The 18,428-nt window shown below is 47.4% G+C and overlaps 1 protein-coding gene across 1 annotated transcript in view; it reads left to right on the top strand.

Moving 5' to 3' along the window:
- Nucleotides 1-18,428, top strand: part of LOC141173600 (receptor-type tyrosine-protein phosphatase eta-like) — an 88,833-nt gene that overhangs the window by 40,595 nt on the left and 29,810 nt on the right. The window lies entirely within an intron of this gene.

Below are 18,428 nucleotides of genomic sequence, written 5' to 3'. Positions count from 1 at the left end.
CGTTATACATACAGCGCTCAGCGTAAGTGAGTACACCCCCCAGTATTCTCGGTACGTTATACATACAGCGCTCAGTGTAAGTGACTACACCCCCTGTATTCTCAGTACGTTATACATACAGCGCTCAGCGTGAGTACACCCCCCTGTATTCTCAGTACGTTATACATACAGTGCTCAGTGTAAGTGAGTACACCCCCCAGTATTCTCGGTACGTTATACATACAGCGCTCAGTGTAAGTGAGTACACCCCCTGTATTCTCAGTAAATTATATATACAGTGCTCAGCATGAGTACACCCCCCTGTATTCTCAGTACGTTATACATACAGTGCTCAGTGTAAGTGAGAACACCCCCCAGTATTCTCAGTACGTTATACATACAGCGCTCAGCGTAAGTGAGTACACCCCCCTATATTCTCAGTACATTATATATACAGCGCTCAGCGTAAGTGAGTACACCCTCTGTATTCTCAGTACGTTATATACACTACCGTTCAAAAGTTTGGGATCACCCAGACAATTTTGTGTTTTCCATGAAAACTCATACTTTTATTTATCAAATGAGTTGCAAAATGAATAGAAAATATGGTCCAGACATTGACAAGGTTAGAAATAATGATTTTTATTTGAAAGAATAATTTTCTCCTTCAAATGTTCCCTTTGCATCAATTCCAGCATTCCAGACCTTTGGCATTCTAGCTGTTAATTTGCTGAGGTAATCATGAGAAATTTCACCCCATGCTTCCTGAAGCCCCTCCCACAAGTTGGATTGGCTTGATGGGCACTTTTTGCGTACCATACAGTCAAGCTGCTCCCACAACAGCTCAATGGGGTTGAGATCTGGTGACTGCGCTGGCCACTCCATTACAGATAGAATAACAGCTGCCTGCTTCTTCCCTGAATAGTTCATGCATAATTTGGAGGTGTGCTTTGGGTCATTGTCCTGTTGTAGGATGAAACTGGCTCCAATCAAGCGCTGTCCATAGGGTATGGCGTTGCAAAATGTAGTGATAGCCTTCCTTATTCAAAATCCCATTTACCTTGTACAAATCTTCCACTTTACCAGCACCAAAGCAACCCCAGACCATCACATTACCTCCACCATGCTTGAAAGATGGCCTCAGGTACTCTTCCAGCATCTTTTCAGTTGTTCTGCGTCTCACAAATGTTCTTCTGTGTGATCCAAACACCTCAAACTTTGATTCGTCTGTCCATAAAACTTTTTTCCAATCTTCCTCTGTCCAATGTCTGTGTTCTTTTGACCATATTAATTTTTTCCTTTTATTAGCCAGTCTCGGATATGGCTTTTTCTTTGCCACTTTGCCCTGAAGGCCAGCATCCCAGAGTCGCCTCTTCACTGTAGACGTTGACACTGGCGTTTTGCGTGTACTATTTAATGAAGCTGCCAGTTGAGGAGCTGTGAGGCGTCGATTTCTCAAACTGTAATGTACTTGTCTTGTTGCTCAGTTGTGCAGCGGGGCCTCCCACTTCTCTTTCTACTCTGGTTAGAGCCTGTTTGTGCTCTCCTCTGAAGGGAGTAGTACACACCGTTGTAGGAAATATTCGGTTTCTTGGCAATTTCTTGCATGAAATAGCCTTCATTTCTAAGGACAAGAATAGACTGTCGAGTTTCACATGAAAGTTTTCTTTTTCTGGCCATTTTGAGAGTTTCATAGAACAAACAAATGTAATGCTCCAGATTTTCAACTAGCTCAAAGGAAGGTCAATTTTATAGCTTCTCAAATCAGCCAAACCGTTTTCAGCTGGGCTAAGATACTTGTGCAAGGGTTTTCTAGGGTTTTCTAAACATCCATTAGCCTTTTTACACAGTTAGCAAACACAATGTACCATTAAAACACTGGAGTGACGGTTGTTGGAAATGGGCCTCTATACACCTATGTAGATATTGCAATAAAAACAAGATGTTTGCAGCTAGAATAGTCATTTACCACATTAACAATGTATAGAGTGTATTTCTCATTCATTTTATGTTAGCTTCATTGAAAAAAATGTGCTTTTCTTTAAAAAATAATGAACTTTCTAAATGACCCCAAACCTTTGAACGGTAGTGTATATGTAAGGGGGGAGACCGGGGTGTAAGTACTTTCAGAGCAAGGGATCCGGAACTGCCGGGGCCGTACCTCTTGTTGCAGGGGGAAGACAGACTGCAAGGAGAGGAGTCATGTGGCAGGGAAGCAGGGGGTGTGTCGAGAGAGAGAGCTGGGAGGTCAGGTGACAGAGGGACTCCTAGTGTGACGAGAGAGAGGGAGAGACGAGGAAGTTTGCGCGGGAAAGCGGAGCTGAGTCCTGCGGAGCAGAGCAGGGTGAGAGGGTCCAGGCTCCTGGCTACAGGACTTGGAGCAAGGGATCCGAGTGCAGTGTACAGGAGGAGTCAAGCTGACTGTAGGGAGAAGAGACGCAGGGTCCGTGGAGCTGAGCATGTGAGGTGCCGTGTTATGGACTAGGGGCTCAGCGGGTAAAACCAGAGACCGACCGCTGCCGCCAGAAGAAGGAGCATTGTTTGGGCGGGGAAGCCTGAAGACAGCTGGCAACTGCCTTGTAGAGGATACAAGTCAGCTAAGTGAAAAAGCTGTCGTTTGTTACCGGTTTGACTCTGCTACATCTAGTTAAACTGTAAACTGTCAGTTACAGACTGCTATTTCCCCATATTTTCCCCTGTTACTCCCTGCGTGGAGATTCATCTTGTTATCTTAAACTTTCCTTGTTTATTAACCCTGTATTGGCTGCTCTGTGCTTCTGTGTCACTGCATCTAAAGTACCTGTGTTACATATACAGCGCACAGGGTAAGTGAGTACACCCCCCTGTATTCTCAGTACGTTCTACATACAGTGCTCAGCATAAGTGAGTACACCCCCCTGTATTCTCAGTACGTTATACATACAGCGCTCAGCGTAAGTGAGTACACCCCCCTGTATTCTCAGTACGTTACATATACAGCGCTCAGCGTAAGTGAGTATGTAGCACCCTGAGGACTCGGCTGCTACAGGGGTATTGCACCTCGACCCAGAGGTGTGGTATTCCACTCCCGGGTAAGGATGGAGTGTGGGACTGAGCTCAGTAGGCTGCATGCACTACATACATCCCATTTCCGGGGGACAGAACTACGGTACTCCCACCAGTATATGTGCAGGTACGACAGCGTCTGTCCCTGGCTGGAGTGGGAGGGGGGTGGAACATCCCAGTAGTGTAGGGGCAGATAGGGGGAGTAGTCTGGGTAAAGCTAGGAGCCCATTGGGTGCTGGTCACCTGGGCTCACACATAGAGGGAGTATATAAGGTGGGCACCATCTTAGAATAGGGTCTTTAGTCAGAGAGCCTGAGGAGAAGCAGAGCAGAGGAGCTCAGCCAGGAGGGCTGACAGGGAGCTGTGGCTCCGGCTGGGCCCAGCTCCAGGGCCAAGCCTGCAGTGAAGAGAGAGAGGAGGAAGAAAGACCCAGAGAGAAGCAGAGACAGAGGGAACCCTAAGATCCCAGAATTAAGCCAAAAGGGTGAAGGGTTGGCAGAAAAGGGCACCGGATCCCAAGCTGGCAGAGGCAGAAGTAACCCTTAACCAGGAACCGGAGGTCGTGGTCAAGTTTTGCCACGACCCTCACCATATCCACCAGGAAGGCACACCACGAGTAGGGCCAGGGAAGCCAGAGAAGGTTCAACCACTAAGAGGCCCGAGGGAGCCGGACAAAGGTGGATCCCTGGTGGGGACGGCCAGGAGAAAGAGAGTGAGAGGGAAGCTCAGGACCACGCTCCGGAACTGCCTGGGGGTTAGCCGAGTCCCGCACCTGGTGGACGCAGCACGGCTCGGGTGGTCACTCAAGGCCAGAGTGACTAAAGCAACATCAGTGAGTAAAAACCCTGAAACTGCATCTCCTGACTCTGCCTCTCCTTCCTGCATCATCACAACCCCCATCATCTACACCTGCTGCCCTGAGGCCATACCTCTCCCGTTGGGGGTTATACCATCACTGCTGCACATATACCACCGGCCTCAGCGGACTGCTCTGCAGCGGCGGCTTCAAAGCCGCACTCAACGGGTGGCGTAGTCGATCAAATTAACATCTACTGCCATAGACTGCCACTTAGTTTGACACCCTGGGCACGGACCGGGTCACCGCCACAAGGACTACTACCCCCATACAGATCCGGCTCCGGGTATCCCTTGAACATGGCCCAGGGGGCGCGTCTACTTTGGCGTAGTCGGCAGGATAACGTGCCCGCAACCATCGGGTACTGCGTGCCTGAAGAAAAGTTCACATTTACCTCAAAAAGAAGTCTCCCGCCAATTCCAGAGGGTCCCCGCAATCAGACGCCATCTCAGATTGGTTCCCGCCGTTTGCCCGCCATCTGCAGTCTTTTCCCGCCATCCACAGAGTTTCCCGCCATTGGGAAGCGGTTCCCGCCATCTGAGAAGATTTCCCGCCTTGGCAGAGCGGACGCCATTATGGGCGTGCCAGAGGGTGGCAAGAGGCCACCTCCCATCGTGGGCCAGGACCAAGAATGGCGCCAAAAACGAAGACCGCCCCCACCAGCAGAGACTGCAATGATTGAGATGTCCATCAGCGTGGGGGGTCTGCCCCTGGAACTGACAATCACCAAGTTGCCCCAGGACCGCCCTCAATGGGGGCGGACCAAGAACAAAAGAGAGAAGATGGGTGCAGCCTGGAGGAGTCTGGAGAGGAGTCTGGAGAAGCCGTACCCGGCGATGGAGGGAGAGTCAGGCAGCACCGACCCTGTGGTCAGGAGCCTGTTGCAAGCTACCACTCCACAAGACCTGGTGGAGATCCTGGCACAGCTCCCCCGAGACCGGGAGCGTGCACAGACCGCGCTGGAGGGCCTCGCACGGAGGATGGCCCAGGTGCAGCGAGAAACGCTGACGGAGTGGAGCAGGGAGATGGCCCAGCAGGCTGGAACCCGCCAGCGAAGCACACCACCCGCAACGAGGAGCACGCCTGCCCCTGAAGAGGATGCAGAAGGGACGGAGGCCGGAGACGACGCCGCAGAGGGAGCTGAAGAGACGGAGGCAAGTAAAGGGGACGTCACTACCCCAAGCCCGGCCACCGTAAGCCTACCCCCGCTCCCCATCGCAGAGCCCGAAATCCCACCGATTGTGCCCGTTGCCGCACCGCTACCGCTCCAGACTAGGCCTCAAGCAGGAGCCGCGGCCACGCCTCTTGTGACGTCACGCGCCTCAACCCTGAGCGCGGCCAAGCAGGAGACGCCACCGGCCTGGTCGCAGGGCCGAGTGCCCCCGGGCGCCGCAGTACCAACAGCGCCCTCTACCTCCACTGAGCCACCGGCCTGGTCGCAAGGTCAAGTAACCCCGGGCGCCGCCGTCTTCACGGTGCCCTTTACGTTCAGGGTGCCCCAAGCCTGGTCGCAAGGCCTGGTAAACCTGGGCGCCGCTACCACCACCGCGCCCTCAACTTCCACTGTGCCGCACCTGGGTGAGGACTTGTTTGCCCAGCACACTTGCCCGGATGGGCAGCCCTTTGTGTGGCCACCGGAGTACCACCATCCCCGACTCCGGAAAGAAAAACCCCTGGATGAGCCCCTGATCCCGGCTCCGGCGCCCGCCAAGATCACCCCACTCTCGATGGAGGAAGCATTAGGTGGACGCCGCTACTAAATTACGGTAAATGGAACTGTAAAATAGTTACCCGTCAGGGTACAGGAACTGTTACCATTATAGTCCCCGTTGGGACCAGCAAATTAAACTGTTACCCGTATGTCCCTTTATCCCACTGGCCGAGGACTGAGAGCGGTCATTCTTTCCTCATCCCACTGGCCGAGGACTGAGAGCGGCCACCTCCCCTTGTATATAGTTGCGCTTTCTAAGGCGCCCCCTACTGGTTTTATAGGAAAACTGTTTTTTCTTAAGCTGACTGTTGCACTTTTACCTGGTCACAAGCGCACAGTGGCCAGAGGCAGAAGAACATTATAAAGAAAGAGTTTTATATAGCTAAAATCTGATAATGTTTAATGTTTATATGTTTATGATGTTTTGAAAAAGAATTGTATGTTTTTGGATATTTTATTCTTTTACAGCCCGAGGACGTGCTGTGATTTACCAGGGGGGAATGTAGCACCCTGAGGACTCGGCTGCTACAGGGGTATTGCACCTCGACCCAGAGGTGTGGTATTCCACTCCCGGGTAAGGATGGAGTGTGGGACTGAGCTCAGTAGGCTGCATGCACTACATACATCCCATTTCCGGGGGACAGAACTACGGTACTCCCACCAGTATATGTGCAGGTACGACAGCGTCTGTCCCTGGCTGGAGTGGGAGGGGGGTGGAACATCCCAGTAGTGTAGGGGCAGATAGGGGGAGTAGTCTGGGTAAAGCTAGGAGCCCATTGGGTGATGGTCACCTGGGCTCACACATAGAGGGAGTATATAAGGTGGGCACCATCTTAGAATAGGGTCTTTAGTCAGAGAGCCTGAGGAGAAGCAGAGCAGAGGAGCTCAGCCAGGAGGGCTGACAGGGAGCTGTGGCTCCGGCTGGGCCCAGCTCCAGGGCCAAGCCTGCAGTGAAGAGAGAGAGGAGGAAGAAAGACCCAGAGAGAAGCAGAGACAGAGGGAACCCTAAGATCCCAGAATTAAGCCAAAAGGGTGAAGGGTTGGCAGAAAAGGGCACCGGATCCCAAGCTGGCAGAGGCAGAAGTAACCCCTTAACCAGGAACCGGAGGTCATGGTCAAGTTTTGCCACGACCCTCACCATATCCACCAGGAAGGCACACCACGAGTAGGGCCAGGGAAGCCAGAGAAGGTTCAACCACTAAGAGGCCCGAGGGAGCCGGACAAAGGTGGATCCCTGGTGGGGACGGCCAGGAGAAAGAGAGTGAGAGGGAAGCTCAGGACCACGCTCCGGAACTGCCTGGGGGTTAGCCGAGTCCCGCACCTGGTGGACGCAGCACGGCTCGGGTGGTCACTCAAGGCCAGAGTGACTAAAGCAACATCAGTGAGTAAAAACCATTAAACTGCATCTCCTGACTCTGCCTCTCCTTCCTGCATCATCACAACCCCCATCATCTACACCTGCTGCCCTGAGGCCATACCTCTCCCGTTGGGGGTTATACCATCACTGCTGCACATATACCACCGGCCTCAGCGGACTGCTCTGCAGCGGCGGCTTCAAAGCCGCACTCAACGGGTGGCGTAGTCGATCAAATTAACATCTACTGCCATAGACTGCCACTTAGTTTGACACCCTGGGCACGGACCGGGTCACCGCCACAAGGACTACTACCCCCATACAGATCCGGCTCCGGGTATCCCTTGAACATGGCCCAGGGGGCGCGTCAAGTACACCCCTCTGTATTCTCAATACCTTATACATATGTGGCGCCCCTGAGGGTTCAGTCGCCACAGAGGTACTGCACCTCACCCAGAGGTGTGGTGTCTCCCTTCTCTCAGGTAAGGTGGGAGTACTGCATGGAACCCCAAACACCTGCATCCAACACTACACTGCTCCAGGCCGGCTGGAGGGGCAACATGCAGAGCGCAGCTGCTGAGCCCTGACCCTGGCTGGAGTGGGGGGGAACCCAAAGGTAGGGGTAACCAGTAGTGGGTGTGGGAGGAGGAAGTAGTTTGAGGGAGCACTTTAGTAGGAGTATAAATAGGGAAGCCATCTTACGGTGGCGGGTCAGTTCTAGGGAGCAGTTCAGAAGAACAGCTCGGGACAGTTCAGAAGAACAGTCCGGGAGCAGAGTCTCATTAGGAGATCTGCTCCGCAAGTAGGGCCAAGTCTGAAGGCCCTGGAGGGGAGCAGGGAGTAGGCTCCGTTTTGAGAAGGGATCCCAGGGGGTACGGCAAGTGCAGGAAGGCACCCGTACGCCCCGCATCTGCCAGAAGACAGAGGGATCGTGGCCGCATTCTAGTCCCTTGAGGGTCAAGCAAGTCTGACGGACAGGAGGGACTTCAGAGTACCTGAACAGGACTGAGAGTGGGCAGCGCAGAGCAGGATGGAGTAAGACCAGTGTGAAGTCGGTCAAAATAGGAACACGAGAACGTGGGGTTCTGCCAGGTATTTCCAAGCCGTCTGAGGAAGGATAGAACCCCTGCCCGGTGAACGCAGCGTGACGTGGGAGGCTGTAATCTGACAGTGCACCCTGTGGAACTAAAAAACTGTGAGTAAAGACATGGATGACTGCACCGCACCGCCTCTGTCCAGTTATTTCGTCCATGCCATCATTCCCTCTCTGCACTACAACGCCCAGCGCAATCACCACACCATTCTACACTGCCCTGAGGCCTGCTCCACCTGCCCTAACATCTGCCTCAGAGGACTGTTGCAGCGCTGGTGATCCTCACCAGACACCACAGGTGGCGTCACAAACTTTCTACAAATAACCCCCCTGTAATGCAGCGGCTTGCGGCATTACGGTAATGGTCCAGGGTGTGTTTTGGCTGACCATGTACCTCCCCCTCAGGTGACTGGTCACATGACTATGACATAGCACAGGTCCTGTGCACACAGAATGTCTGATCACTTAACTGTGACATCAGCACAGGTCCTGTGTGCGTTGGAAGATATATAAACCCTGGTAGTTTTGAGACGGGGTGTGTAAGGCGTGAGGCCTGTTCCCGTGTGGGACACCGCTAGAGTGTGAGGCCTAGTGAGGTCTATTGAAGCCTGGTGAAGCCTGAAAGGCGGAGGCTGGATCCTTAGGTGTAAGCCTTGGAGGGTCAGAGGCTTGGAAGGCAAGAGTCCAGGAAGGCAAAGGCTAGATGTGATGTGAGACCACATACCAGTAGCCTTTGAAGGAACGAGGGCTGGAGACCCCCATCTGGGAAGGCGTAAAGCCACAGTGGTGGCAGAACAAGTCTGAAGCAGCTAAAACCCGGCAAAGGTAAAACACTGCTTGATGTGGACATTTCTATAAGTGACTTTGCTGGGGGCTGTAACTGGAGCCAAGTGGGCCTGTCTGCCATTTGAAAGGCTCCTGGACATTATATGTAATATGTCGGCGAGCCACTGAGTTGGACTCAGTTGTAGCAGTTATGTTGTATAATAAACTGCTGGAGTTTGAAAACTGGAAAAACGTGGCTGGTGTGCTTTAATTGACCCGGTGCAGCGAGTATCCCCCAGTATGATGACTAGCGCTGCTTTACATGTGATTGGAGAATGCGAGCAACTGCAGCCCGGTTGCTAGGGGCAACTACAGCCCGGTTGCTAGGGGCAACAGCACAGGACAATGAGTGTGGATACAAGCGAAAATGAAAGCATCTTGCTGTAACTCGGCGGGGTTATGAAAATTGTCTTCGCACTCAAACCTGGTTTGCTGTGGCTCGGCGGGGTCACGAAAATTAAAGCATCTGGCTAACTCGGCGGGGTTATGAAAATTGTCCTCGCACTCAAACCTGGTTAGCTGTAACTCGGCGGGGTTACGAAAATTGTCCTCGCACTCAAACCTGGTTTGCTGTGGCTCGGCGGGGCCACCAAAATTTTTCCAGGGACAGCGGTGAAGTGTCTAGTGTGAATAGTATACCGCGATGGCTGTGAACGGAGCAGCAAAAGAAAATGAACCTATTGAGCTATTAAAGTGCCGGTTAAAACCGCAGCAGGTATTAGAGAAACGTCTACAGGACATGGTGCAGGAACGGCAGGAGCTGTGGGCACCGTATAGAATGGCGGCAGTGAACCATTCTGTGAACTCTCCGTGGGTGCCAATATTGTCCCAGAGTGCCCGGGGAGGTGGTAAGAGATGTTGTGAACTGAGTCCTAAGACTATTGTTGATTTTTTTGTAAAATTCCCCCTACAGGTGTGGGTGTCCAAAAGGGGGCGGAGTCTCAAAGGGGGTGGATTTTCACAAGAGCGTGGAGTATAGAAAACCAAAATTTGTTACTGGTTGTGGGTTGGTACCGCCTGAAAATAATGATTTGACCGTTGATAACAGGGTAGCTCCATTAGAAGGGGTTGACGTCAAAGTGGGAGGTGACCTGTTAGTCCACAAAACCATGGGGAGTGACACAGACCCTGTAGCTGACGGTGACAGTATGAAAGTAGAAAGAGAGGTCAGTCAGGAGGGGCTAGACGAGGGGAGAGAGTCCCCCTCTCGTCGTCGATGGCGCAAGGGCCACAAAAAGGTTGCTCCTGTAGTCTTTGCTGAAAGTGAAAATAAAGAAAATGTAGTACTGTGTACTTTAGAGGCAGAAGAGGAGGTGACGTTGCCAGTAGCAACCTCCGCTACAGTACTGAGACAGAAGGATCAGGATCTGACAGCCCTGAAAGAGGAGGTGGCCAGTTATGACCAAGAGCTGGAGCCTATCAGGCAGCAGTGTCAGTGTGACGTGCAGCAACTATGGGAAAACCTGGAGAACGTGTCCTCAGACCAGCGGAGCCTGGAGTCTGAACGGCAGAAAATATACCAGGTTGTGAGGAACTTACAGTGAGACCTGCAGGGAAGCAACGAGGAAATTAACCAGTGGAAGGAAATGTTCCAGGAAATTAAGGAGGACCGCCGCAAAACCAAGGAGGAGGTTTTTCAGTTAAAGCTTGAGAAGGAGGCGCTGCAGGATGAAGTTTCTGGGCGTGAACAAAACCTAGAACGACTGCGCGAACAGTTCAACCGGGAGCTGTGTGAATCCAAGAAGGAATATGGTGAACGCAGTGGGGAACTGCAACAAATTAAGAGAGACTATGAGGATTAAAGAAAAACTAGAGGATGATAAGGCGGATGCAGAGCACATGCGCCAAGTGGTTGAGACCACTCCGCAGAAAGACCCTAGGTCTGGAAGCTCAGGTGAAGGAGCTGCAGACGTTCTGTGATAATCTCCAGAGGGCAGAGACGTGCCTTAAGGAAAGAATCAGCAAGATGGAAGCTGAAAGGAAAAAGATGGAGGAGTCTATCGGAGAAGCCACAGACCAGGGCCAGGAGTTGGCCACTGGAGATGGGAGGTATGAAACAAATACCTACTCGAATAATGCGAGCTCGGATGATTCGGTGGATGTAGGAGCCGAGATCAAGGAGCTCAAGTAGTCGCTACAAGCCTATTTGAAACAAGAGAAGCTTGAGAGACTGGCTGTTGAGAGCCGAGTGGGCGCATTGGAGACAGAGAGGTCTGAGAGAACTCTACTCTTAAAGGAGCAGTTGAAGCAGGAAGAGCTTCAGAGATGGGCTGCTGAGAGGCGAGTAGCTGAGTTAGAGGAAGAAGTTTTCGAGCTCAAAGGTCGCCTAGCAAAGTATCACTCAGTGAATGAGGCCTCCTTGGAGAAGGAAAAGGGCAAACAAGTTGCACTCACTCCCTTATACCATGAGAAGGTGGACCTGAGGAGCTAAGAGAGTATTAACAGAAGATAAATATGAAATGGAAGTGGTCAAGACGAAAATTTGTGAATTTGTAGCTGTGAGTCAGCTCAGGGGAAGCATACAGGGTGAAGAAGCTGAAAGTCAGTTGCCCCTGAAACCTGAGCCAGATGATCATTTGGAGACCACTGGTGAGACAGAAACCTCTCGGTACAAGTGCCTCCTAGATGTTCCCGAGGATTTGAGAGAAGAATGCACCAGAGAGTCAGTGCATGAAGAGTTTAAGAAGGCCGTGGGAGCCAGTAAGGTGTACTCGACCTCAGAAGCTAAACAGCTGGTGGTCCTGTCCAGGACCGAAGTCACAGTGAAGAGGGTGGCTATCCTAAGTGACATGCACTGGCGATGTATTCGCACGAAGCGGTTTCTCCAGTTGAAGACGGAACAAGCCGTTAGACAACTGGAGCTGATGAGAAAAGCTCACAGTCTGCGGAAAGAGGTCATCCGAGTGCCTCATGTTCTCGTGAGAAAGCTCACTGGGAGAAATGGCCAAGCCATGCAGATGATGGTAAAGAAGTCTGGTGTGGTGAAAGTAAGCAGTCCACGTGATCGTCAGGACTGGATACCAGATGAAGACGGCATAGTGTCATTCTCCGCTGTAGGAACGGAAGAAAGTCTTGCATATATACGCATGCTGATGGTGTACCGAGTGACCTACCTGCGAGAGGTAGAACAGTTGAATCTCGCCAGACTGCGAGTGGATTGACAGCATCATCTGAGCAGAAGAAGATGACAGCCGTCTAGAAATTGTGAAACCAAACAGAGAAAGGGCCCCCTAAATAACAGAACAGCTACAGCTGAAGTTAAGGACCTTTCGAGATGTCCTGAGAGTAGTGGGCGTGGGTTTAGAGGTAGTGAGACTTCCAGTAACTCAGGTTTGAGAGGCCCATACAAACGACCCAATAGAGTACGGGACAGTACGGAGTCTAACCAGACCTTAGATACCAGGGCGTGTGAGTCATCCTGCTGTATTGACCGCTGGGAGCGGGGTAGGTCTGAAAAGGTTACGAATGACCGCTGGGAGCGGGGGAGGTCTGACAAGGTTACGACTGACCGCTGGGAGCGGGGGAGGTCTGACAAGGTTACAACCCGGAAAGGTGACTTGACAAAGTCAGTGACCATGACAGATGGTAGGTCCCTAAGGAATGGGTTAATGTCGATGACTAATGTTCCAGAGACTGAGCAGCGCAATTGTCAAGCACATGGTTTCTGTGTGAACTGTGGGTTATAATGTGATTGTGTACATCATGTGTTCAAGTTTGAACAGAGGGGGGGTATGTAGTGCAGCGGCTTGCGGCATTACTGTAATGGTCCAGGGTGTGTTTTGGCTGCCGAATACCCCACGGCCCTGCGGGCGAGTCACATACATCACTCAGCATAAGTGAGTACACCCCCCTGTATTCTCAGTACGTTATACATACAGCGCTCAGTGTAAGTGAGTACACCCCCCTGTATTCTCAGTACATTATACAAACAGCACTCAGCGTAAGTGAGTACACCCCCCTGCATTCTCAGTACGTTATTCATGTCGCAGAGTGCATCTTCTTGCAGTCACCACTGTACTTACGAGAGTTTCAATCAGCAAGATATCTTGAGTAAACAGTATTTACTTCATACTGGTTAAACATGAGATACAATTCAGTGTCACACAGTCCGTGTGCTGCTTACATAACACATTCAGGAAAAAGAAAAACACAGGAAGTAAAAACAACCAACAATTGAGAGCTTTCCTCCCCCATTACAGCAAGCATATAACTTTACACACTATCGCCATCTGCTGTCTGGTTAGTATAAAGTCCTCCTTTCACTTATAATAAGTCCTAATATGTTGTATATGCCAACACCCTTTCTCAACAGTAAGGACTTATTCAATCAAACGCAACATTTTTATTAGTCTCTGGTGTTTATCAGCATTCAACGCCTTCGTGAAGATGTCTGCTGGCATTTCTTCAGTAGGACAATACTCTAACTTCAAGACTCCTTGTTCCTGATGATCTCTCAAGAAATGATATTTCACATCAATATGCTTGGTTCTTGGATTGACTCTTTCCATCTGAGCAAGAACAAGACATCCTTGATTGTCCTCTTTCAGTTTTGTTGGTTCCAACTGTGGTTGTCCTAATTCTGTCAACAATTGTCTTAACCACAGTACTTCTTGACTCGCATGTGCTGCGGCAACATATTCTGCTTCTGTTGAAGACAGTGTCACAATTGACTGTTTCTTGCTTGTCCAACTTATTGGTCCACCTAAGAGAAAAAAAATATGTCTACTGGTAGATCTTCTGTCAGTTGGATCTCCAGCCCAATCTGCATCAACATATCCTATTAAAATGCAATTATCACTTGTGGGTAATTTCAGCTTAACATTGCTAGTTCCTTTCAAATACTCTTTTCACGGCATTCCAATCAGCGTTATTTGGTTTTGATACCTTTCTACTCAGGATTCCTACTGCTGCTGCGATGTCTGGTCTTGTAACGGTCGCTAGATACAGTAGTTTTCCTATTGCTGTTCTGTATTATTCATTATTTGGTAGAATATTTTTTTCACTGTTCATCTCTTTGAGATAATTAGTTTCCATTGGAGACTTTACTGTTTTTGCATCCTTTAATCCAAATTTTTCTGTTATGTCTTGAATCATGTGATTTTGATTCAGTAGGAAACTTCAGTCTTCTTCTCTTTCTACCTGTATTCCTAGGTACTGTTTCACATTTCCCAAGTCTTTGATTTTGAAGTGTTGCTTCAGGATTTTTAGAATGTTTTCTTTATCCCTTTCTTGTTTAAAACAAATCAAAATGTCGTCTACATATATGAGTACATAAATCCATCTATTAATCAGCCTTTTTGTGTACAAGCATGGATCAGCTTTGCTTCTTAGAAATTTTTCATTTGTAAGTACTTCCGTGATTTTGTCATTCCACGCTTTAGCTGCTTGCTTTAAACCATATATGCTTTTCTGTAGTTTGCAAACTTTGTTTGGATTTCATTCCTCTTTGAATCCTGGAGGTTGTTCCATGTAAATGTCTTCTGTTAAATCTCCATTCAAAAAATGATGTCTCAGTTCCATCTGTTTCATTGCTGCAACTGTAAGTAAAGTTCTTATTGTAGTGTGTTAGGCAACTGGAGCAAATGTCTCATCATAGTCTTCTCCATATCTTGGAGAATACCCTTGAGCTACGAGTCTTGCTCGGTATCTTTCAACTGTGCCATCTGTTTGGTATTTTACTTTAAAAATCCATTTCCATCCTATGGCTTTTCTTCCTTCTGGCAAATCTGTTAGTGTCCATGTATTTGAATCATGCATGGATTTAATTTCTGTTTCTGTTGCTTCTATCCATTTATTAGCTTCTTCTTCAGGAATTTTAGATATGTCTTCCCAAGAGGTAGGCTCATAGATTTTTCTTATGCTTGTCTTGTATGAGAGACGTTTTGGTGGTTTTTCCTTTGTTCTCTCTCATTGAACGTCTTGGTTCTGTGTCTGTTTGTAGTTGTGATTCTTCACTTTCAGTATTTTGTTCTTCATTAATTTCTACTTCTTTCTCATCAGATATTTCTTCAGTTATGTCACTATTGTTTTTCTCATTTTTTGTTTCAACTGAAAACATAATGTCTTCATTTATATCTTCAATGAATATCACACTGTTACTCACCGTAACTCTGTCTGTTTTGGGATCTAGGATTATATATCCTTTGCAATTTTCACTATATCCAATGAATATTTCTTCCATGGATCTGTTTTGAAGTTTGGAACGTTTTTCTGTTGGAATGAATATAAAAACTTTACATCCAAAAACTTTTAAATGATTGACACTTGGTTTCATACCTTGCCACAGTTCATATGGAGTTTTCGTTAGTTTTCTGGAAAAAAGTCGGTTCTGTAGATATGTAGCTGTCATTGCTGCCTCACCCCAATATTTCTCTGGTAGTTTGGAATCCGTTAGCATACATCTTATCATTTCTGTTACAGTTCTGTTTTTCCTTTCTGCTACTCCATTTTGTTCAGGTGTGTATGGAACAGTTTTCTGGTGTTCTATTCCATTTTGTCTTAAGTAGTCTTCTATTCTGTGACATGTAAATTCACCTCCATTATCACTTCTGATGACAATTGGCTTCCTTTGAAATTTGTTACTTGATCTTGTTACATAGTCTACAAGTTTATGAAAAACTTCACTTTTGTTCTTAATTAAGTATGTGACTGTGTATCTTGAGTAGTCGTCTATAAAAGTCAACATGTATCCATTGCCTCCTGATGTAGTCACTTTCATGGGTCCACATACATCAGTATGCACCAAATCAAGTGGTCTTTCGCTTTTCATCTCACTTTCTTTTGGAATAGATATCCTTGTGGCTTTGGATTTTATTCAACATTCACATCTTACGGTAATTGAGCAATCTGATATCTTTAAATCTTTTGTCAATTCTTTTCTCTGTAGTTCCCTTATACTGTCAGGGTGTCTATGTCCTAGTCGTCTATGCCACATGTGAATACAGTTTTTGTGATCATGTGTACATACCTTTATCTGTTCCTTTGGTGTGTCAAAATGATATACAGTTAGGTCCATATATATTTGGACAGAGACAACATTTTTCTAATTTTGGTTCTAGACATTACCACAATGAATTTTAAACAAAATAATTCAGATGCAGTTGAAGTTCAGACTTTCAGCTTTCATTTGAGGGTATCCACATTAAAATTGGATGAAGGGTTTAGGAGTTTCAGCACCTTAACATGTGCCACCCTGTTTCTAAAGGGACCAAAAGTAATTGGACAGATTAAATAATTGTAAATAAAATGTTAATTTCTAGTACTTGGTTGAAAACCCTTTGTTGGCAATGACTGCCTGAAGTCTTGAACTCATGGACATCATCAGACGCTGTGTTTCCTCCTTTTTGATGCTCTGCCAGGCCTTCACTGCGGTGGTTTTCAGTTGCTGTTTGTTTGTGGGCCTTTCTGTCTGAAGTTTAGTCTTTAACAAGTGAAATGCATGCTCAATTGGGTTGAGATCAGGTGACTGACTTGGTCATTCAAGAATATTCCACTTCTTTGCTTTAATAAACTCCTGGGCTGCTTTGGCTTTATGTTTTGGGTCATTGTCCATCTGTAGTATGAAACGACGACCAATCAGTTTGGCTGCATTTGGCTGGATCTGAGCACACAGTATGGCTCTGAATACATCAGAATTCACTCGGCTGCTTCTGTCCTGTGTCACATCATCAATAAACACTAGTGACCCAGTACCACTGGCAGCCATGCATGCCAAAGCCATCACACTGCCTCCGCCGTGTTTTACAGATGATGTGGTATGCTTTGGATCATGAGCTTTACCACGCCTTCGCCATACTTTTCTCTTTCCTTCATTCTGGTAGAGGTTGATCTTGGTTTCCTGTCCAAAGAATGTTCTTCCAGAACTGTGCTGGCTTATTAGATGTTTTTTAGCAAAGTCCAGTCTAGCCTTTTTATTCTTGATGCTTATGAGTGGCTTGCACCGTGCAGTGAACCCTCTGTATTTACTTTCATGCAGTCTTCTCTTTATGGTAGATTTGGATATTGATATGCCTACCTCCTGGAGAGTGTTGTTCACTTGGTTGGCTGTTGTGAAGGGGTTTCTCTTCACCATGGAGATTATTATGCGATCATCCACCACTGTTGTCTTCCGTGGGTGCCCAGCTCTTTTTGAATTGATGAGTTCACCAGTGCTTTCTTTCTTTCTCAGGATGTACCAAACTGTACATTTTGCCACTCCTAATATTGTAGCAATTTCTCGGATGGGTTTTTTCTGTTTTTGCAGCTTAAGGATGGCTTGTTTCACCTGCATGGAGAGCTCCTTTGACCGCATGTTTACTTCACAGCAAAACCTTCCAAATGCAAGCCTCACACCTCAAATCAACTCCAGGCCTTTTATCTGCTTAATTGAGAATGACATAACGAAGGGATTGCCCACACCTGTCCATGAAATAGCCTTGGAGTCAATTGTCCAATTACTTTTGGTCCCTTTAAAAACAGGGTGGCACATGTTAAGGAGCTGAAACTCCTAAACCCTTCATCCAATTTTAATGTGGATACCCTCAAATGAAAGCTGAAAGTCTAAACTTCAACTGCATCTGAATTGTTTTGTTTAAAATACATTGTGGTAATGTCTAGAACCAAAATTAGAAAAATGTTGTCTCTGTCCAAATATATATGGACCTAACTGTAATTGTTCATCTGCCTTGACTTTGGTGATCACCTTGTTTCCTGCAATAATTGCACACTCATTGTCTTTGAATTTTACTGTAAGTCCTTTTGCTGTTAAACGTTTCACAGATAATAATCTGCCTTCCAATTTTGGAACATACAACACATCCTGTACAAGTATCTTTGAATCTATTCCGAACTTGTTTGAACAATTTAGCATACCTTGTCCGATACCTTCTGCAGTTATTTTGCTTCCATCTGCAAGATAAATAGCTTCTTTCTTATCTAAATCAAGATCAGAAAAGAAATTCTTGTCACTTGTCATATGACTCGTTGCTCCTGAATCAATAAACCAACCAAGTGATGATTTCTTCTCTGTTACTTTAAATGTGCCATTCCAATTATTCTCACATGAATCGGAAATTGTGTTTTTTACTTTCTGTGTATGCTTTTTATGTTGTAATTTTTGTTGTTCTGCTTTCTATATGGTACAGTCTTTCTTTAAATGACCTTTTTTCTTACATCTGAAGCATTCTCTTGTCTCTTCACCATATGGTTTTTTAAATTCTGTAGCTTTAAGAGTGTTTTCACTGTCCTTTTCAGCAGAAGAATCATTTCTTTGGTCTTTTCTTCTCTGACATTCATCTGTTAGTCTTGTTTTCACAAAATCTAATGTAATGTCAGTTTCTGGTCTCGTCTCAAGGGCATTTATCAAGGCTGTATACGAATCTGGTAAACTGCACAATAATATGGCTGCTACATGACTATCTTTAATGTCTTCACCAATAGATCTTAGCTGTGATATCACTTCCATCATTGAGAATATGTGCTTCTGCATGTCGTCATTTGCACTCAATCTCATACTGTAAAGCTTTCTTAATAAAAATAACTTGTGATTCAAGCTAGGTCTTTCATACAGTTTTCTTAATTCTTCCCA

This window comes from Phyllobates terribilis, unplaced genomic scaffold, assembly GCF_046119375.1.
Source record: "Phyllobates terribilis strain yellow unplaced genomic scaffold, ASM4611937v1 Scaffold_13__5_contigs__length_258822181, whole genome shotgun sequence".
Lineage (NCBI taxonomy): Eukaryota > Metazoa > Chordata > Amphibia > Anura > Dendrobatidae > Phyllobates > Phyllobates terribilis.
The sequence above is the reverse complement of the archived record's forward strand: the minus strand, read 5'-3'. Positions and strand labels throughout refer to the sequence as shown.